Consider the following 6,000-nt stretch of genomic DNA (forward strand, 5'->3'; position numbering starts at 1 on the left):
ATGGATTTAGACTGTTCTCAGTGGTAGAAGATGACAGAACAAGGAGTAATGGTCTCAAGTTGCAGAGGGGGAGGTTTAGGTTGGACATTAGGAAAAACTTTTTCACTAGTAGGGTGGTGAAGCACTGGAATGGGTTACCTAGGGAGGTAGTGGAATCTCCTTCCTTAGAGGTTTTTAAGGTCAGGCTTGACAAAGCCCTGGCTGGGATGATTTAGTTGGGTTTGGTCCCGCTTTGAGCAGGGGGTTGGACTAGATGACCTCCTGAGGTCCCTTCCAACCCTGAGATTCTATGATTCTATGAGGCAATCCCTAACTTGAAGAGCTTACAATCTAAGTAGGTAAGACAAAGGAAGAATTATCCTCATCGTTCATAGAGTTTAAGGTCAGAAGGGACCATCGGATCAGCTATTCTGACTTCCTGTCTATTATAGGCTGTTAAGTTTCACCCGTCTCCTCCTGTACTCTCCACCTTCCGCCCCCTCAAGTTCATGCTTCTTGTCTTCATCGTCAAGGCCCTTCGCAACTCTGACGCTCCCTCCTTATCGGCTCATTTCTTGTTTCCTGACTCCCTCCGTCCACCACTGATGCCCCAGCACCCAGCTGTTTGCTCTCCCCAGATCCCATTGGGCATGGAACGCCTTCGGAGTTAACCTTCAAGGTCACAGCCCTGTTCTCCTTCAAATTCCCCATGAGATTCACTTCGGCTGTGACAGCGCCAAGGAACCAGGCAACCAATGATGGCTAAGTGCTCTGGCCGCTGGGAAGAGTTGACGTCAGTCCATTTATATATTTCAATATGTACGTTTTGGATGAACTGGTACCATCTGTAACCATCGCGTTGCTCAATCGCTCACCTCCATCATCATGGATATTATTTCCCACGACCTTAGCCCTCTGTCTTTCTTTCCCTCGTGGTGTTTCCAGTGCCCTCTTTTAAATTAGATTAACATGGACGCTCTTTGGGACAGGGGCCGTGTCTACCTGTTTGTTTGCACAGCGCCTAGCATAATGAGGCCCAGAGTCCTAGGCCAGACCCTTGGCCTTCCCTAAGTCCTTTCCGAGGGCTCAGCTACATGAACAAGCCTGAGCGTGACTCCACCCTGGACTAGCCCACCAGAGTCTGACTGTCCGTGTGCCCCCAGCTGATGCACATTAATGATCTGTAAGAGCACTTTGAGTGCTCATGCATATCACTAGGGTGCAGAGGGCCAGTTAGAGGGTGGCAGGCTAGCACAGGCGAGATTCACACCCCAGCATGCCAGGCTTGACTTGTTCGTGTAGACAAGCCCTTAGGCCTGTGGCGCCAAACGAGCAGATGCTGAAGTAGCCAGACGTACACCAGCTGATCCTGCCACCCCAGCGCAGAGGGGAATCGTGGATGGGTCAAGGGAAGGAAGGGGGTGGTTAGGGGCAGAGCCAGAGTACAGTGCATTTCATCCATTGTTCTGTTGTGTAGAGGTTCATGTTAAGACTGAAATAAATTGCCTTGGGAGGTTGTGGAATCTCCATCTCTGGAGATATTTAAGAGTCGGTTAGCTAAATGTCTATCAGGGATGGTCTAGACAGTATTTGGTCCTGCCATGAGGGCAGGGGACTGGACTCGATGACCTCTCGAGGTCCCTTCCAGTCTATGAATCTATGAATCTATAAGCAATGCTGATCAGTGAGAACTCAGACAGGCTGAATGAAGCAGACCTCTGTCCCCATTGAGGCCTTTGGGTGCTATTCCAATATAAATAAAGCGATATTAGCAGAGAATTTTATGCCTAATACAGAGCCCTGTAGAATTGCTCCACCCCTGCCACCCCCTTCCCCAACAAACAAATAAATAAAACCACGCAGAAGGTATAAATCCCTATTAAATACTGTAATTTCTGGAGAACACTATTCTATTCCTGCAGCGACCTCTTCATTTCATCCCTATTAAATCACATACAGCTTTTCCGTAAGGGCCACTGTTAGACCCGCCTGGTATGATGTGTGTGACAACGTTAAGTGATTGAAAAAGAAAGTTAAGGAAACTTCTGTGACTTCCCCCCCTGCCCAAAAAAAAAAGAAAAAAAAGATTTGGAATTGAGTTTTAAGGGGAGATTTGGGTTGTTTCATGAGCTGGGCCTAAATACTCTCCACTTGGTCATATAAGAAACCCTATTGATGTGAATAGGACTAATCATACAGGTAAGGTGAGTGGCAGAGATGACCCATGCTTGCAGATAGCAGGAGGGCAGAGGGAAGGCAGCTGGCTTCAGCAGTGTTACTGAGCATGCTCAGTCTCTAATTCAGCTGTCAGTCTCTTTCTACGAGGCAAGTGGATGGGACGGCAAATTGGCACAGATAGAACGTCAGTCACCTGGGGACTCGAATGAATGAAGTCGCCCCCAAATGGGGGATGACTGAGAATTATGCTCCTGATTTACACCAGTTGGCAGGCCAAAGATTTGATTTTGGCCATGCTAATACCCTTGACTAATGAAGAACTAAGAAAAGGTGGAAATAGTGGCTGCATGAGAACAGAACTTTTTGTAAACCAAATGCATTTCTCGGCTTCCCGGCGAGGAATCAGTGGCTTTTTATATAAGGTCTGGATTCGGATCTGTATTTGTCATTCCAAACCTAAGGGCAGATTTGGTGGGGTTGTCCCCCACCCTCTCGCAATTTCTTTCCCAGTCAGTTCCATCTTGCTTCATTCTCTTCTCATCATGCGAACATCTGGTGGCAATGCTCTGCCTGGAATTTGAGCTTGTAAATGGTACGTTTGCTTCCTTCTTGTTAAAACACTCTGACTCTCAATAATAAAATCCCATCGAAAGTCATTCACATTCCCCCAGAGGGAAAACATCTCCTAATCAGTCAGACCAGCGGCTTTTATGTTTAACATTAATTGATTCTGGAAAGTTTGCTTTTCTTCTTTTGTCAAACACGTAAATAGTTTCATCAATGGGGGGGGGGAGGGGGGAGGAATAAAAGAAAGAGAAAAAGGACAAGGCTGGAAAATCACTGTGGTGAAGTGAGTAATTGATATCCTGACCCAAAGCAGCAAACATCAGGCTGATGAATCAGTTGTGGTAGCAGAGGAGGAGTAGACAAAGGCACCGAAGGAAGAGATGGAAACAAAGCCTAGAACAGATAACAGCTTGTCTGCTCCAGGGCACTAACAACTCTCTCCTGGGGGAAACAAAAGATGGGGAAATCTGGGGCCAAATCCTTGGCTGGTGCAAGTTGGCAACTGATCCTTCTGTCTCCTTGGGCCCTGGAAGTCAATGGAGGCACATCTGTGTAAAACCAATGTGAGATCAGGAACAAGTGCACTGGTGTAACTTCAATGGAGCAATCCTGATTTGCCCCCACTGAGAATCTGGCCCTACCCGTTGCTAAAGAGATAGGTACCCACATTGATTAGAGTAGTGCCCAAAATTTGGGCCCTATTGTGCTCGGCGCTGCACAAATGCGTGAGAGACAGCCCCTGGCCCTAAAGAGCTCACGGTCCAGGTGGACAAGGCAGACAAAGGGTGGGAGGGGAAACAGGCACAGAGAGGGGAGTTCACACTAAAGACACCCCAGATATTAGCACTAATTGGCTCCCTGCTTGGCAATTTCCACATAGAGGAGATGGTGCCCCCAGGTCCAAATGAAGGCCGGTTGGGGGGCTGGTTCAGTGCTCACTCAAGGACTCCCATTGACTTCCGTGCTCATGGGAACCGGCCCTTGGCTGGCAGAGTTAGGGAAGCGTATATAGATCAAATGAGAGAACTGTGTCTCCCGGCTGGGTTTTGTTTTGTTTTTTGAGCAATTGCTAGTAGCTCCTGGTTCTGGTTGTGCCGTAAATAACTTTAAAACAGCTGTTCTTTGTTCCTGTTCGTTCCCTCTTGCTTCTTCTGATCCTGGATCAAACCAGAGACACAAAGGGGAGAAAAAAATGTAAGCTTCTGCTTCAGATGTGGGGCAACGGCGTATTCTTACTCGAGTTACACGGATCCACTGTTCTCCCCGTACACCACTCCCAGACAGTCACACTCCAAACGCCCTCCAGTTGCTCCGGCTCTTTATTTTACAGAGATTCCAAGAACTAAACACTCTCTACTAAGAGGGTAAAATTTTCCCTTGTTGTAGTGGGCCAGTGCAAGACCCAGGCATGACTCCAAACAGGCCTTCAGTTGGATTGCAAGTGATGTACAGGCTTTGGCCTGATGCTGTGAATAGGTGGGGATTCACCATTCATGATTTCACCATATAGAAAGGAGCTAACTTGTTCCTGCTGTGGGATGTGATTTCCTACACAGCCCAGCTTCACAGCCTTTTTTGCTGCCACATCCTACGGCAAACTTGGGTCTAATTTGCTCTCTGCTCTTATTCTGTATTGGCTATTTCTCCCACCAGAAGAACTAGCTTGCAATTTTCCAAATGGAATCTCGTTTTTTTAAAAATCTCTCTAGAACCCTTTGATTTATTTCTTTGTCCTCACTAAAACACACAGCTCCTCTCAAATTAAGTATCATTTGCAATCATCATGAATTTGCTGTTTGCTACCTCTTCCTGTTCAATCGGTGAAGACGTTACAGCAAAATAGACCTAAACTGGGCTCCTACATAAAACCACTAGACACTTACCTCAGTATTTTAGCATTTATCATCTCCCTTTGTCCTTCAGCCAGTTCTCAACCCGCGTGACGCTGGCCACATAGATAGCTCCATGCTTTGGGCCTGATCCTTCATCTGTTGACACTGAGTGTGCCATGCCCCAGATTTTAAACAGTCCCTCGGTGGTACCGCTTCAGTGGGCCAGACCCTCAGTGGGTTCCACACTTCCTTCAGGGTAAATCAGGCAGCCTCAACACCACCTTTGGGGCAGGGCTGGCTCCAGCGTTTTTCCCGCTCCAACCGGTGGAAAAAAAAAAGAAAAAAAAAGCCACAATCGGCGGCACTTTGGCGGCAGCTCTACCACTGCCACTTCATTCTTCGGTGGCAGGTCCTTCCCTCTGAGAGGGACTGAGGGACCCGCCACTGAATTGCTACCGAAAAGCCGGACGTGCTGCCCGTTTCCGTTGGCTTCCCCAAGCACCTGCTTCCTTCACTGGTGCCTGGAGCTGGCCCTGCTCTGGGGTCCAATACTCCTGCTTCTCACTGGGAACTCTGTCTAGTGATTCCACTGGAGATAGACTCCTGTTCAGAGACTTTGATCCTTTTCAGGGATCAATGCACCTCAGCAGGTGTTTGCAGCGACACCAGGCAGCCTTTTCAAAACAGAGCAGGGTTTGTTCGTCAACTGGAACATGGCATCGGAAGTCCTTAGGTTAGCAGAGAAGCAAAGGTTCAGACATAGCGCCTAGAGGCCAATGCCATGGCTCCCTTGGGACATTCTGCTGTAGGAACCATGTTGGTGTCCTTTTGTCTGTCCATGCCAGGTGACAGCCTGTGAGCTCAGCTCTTAATACAGCCACCTGACACCTTTTCCATTTGTTCTCCAGCTCTGCTCCCCTGCACAAGTGGAAGGAAAATCTCTTCCTCTTGGCCTAGTTGGTCAGTAGGGGTGAATATCCCGGACATTGGGGCTTCCGTTGTGATCCTCCATTCACATTCAGCCCATAAGGACCGATTCATATCACCCCAGACACAAACCTCTCACATCTCCTGCTCTGCTCCAGGAGCAGCATTTTCACCCTTCTGCACCCAGCAGGTAGCACCACCATGCGGATCATTAATAAAAATAGTACTAAAAATGCCCACTTTCATCACAGATGGCAACATTTCCATGGAGTTCAGTGGTTCAAAGCCTTTAGCGATTTTTTTCCTCTTGTTTCTCTAGATTCAACCGGAGAAAAGCAAAGGCTGAGACAGTTCCAAGTGAGTCACTCTTTGCCGTTCAGGATTTGACTGAAGTCAAAACTCAAACAGCCTAACTCACTTGAACATGAAGCAAAACAAGGCACGCATGAAGTTCCCCGCAAATGACAGGGAGCTAGAGTACTGCCAGCCCCAAGAGTTAGTCAGGCTCCCAAATATC

This window comes from Mauremys mutica, chromosome 2 (assembly GCF_020497125.1).
Source record: "Mauremys mutica isolate MM-2020 ecotype Southern chromosome 2, ASM2049712v1, whole genome shotgun sequence".
Lineage (NCBI taxonomy): Eukaryota > Metazoa > Chordata > Testudines > Geoemydidae > Mauremys > Mauremys mutica.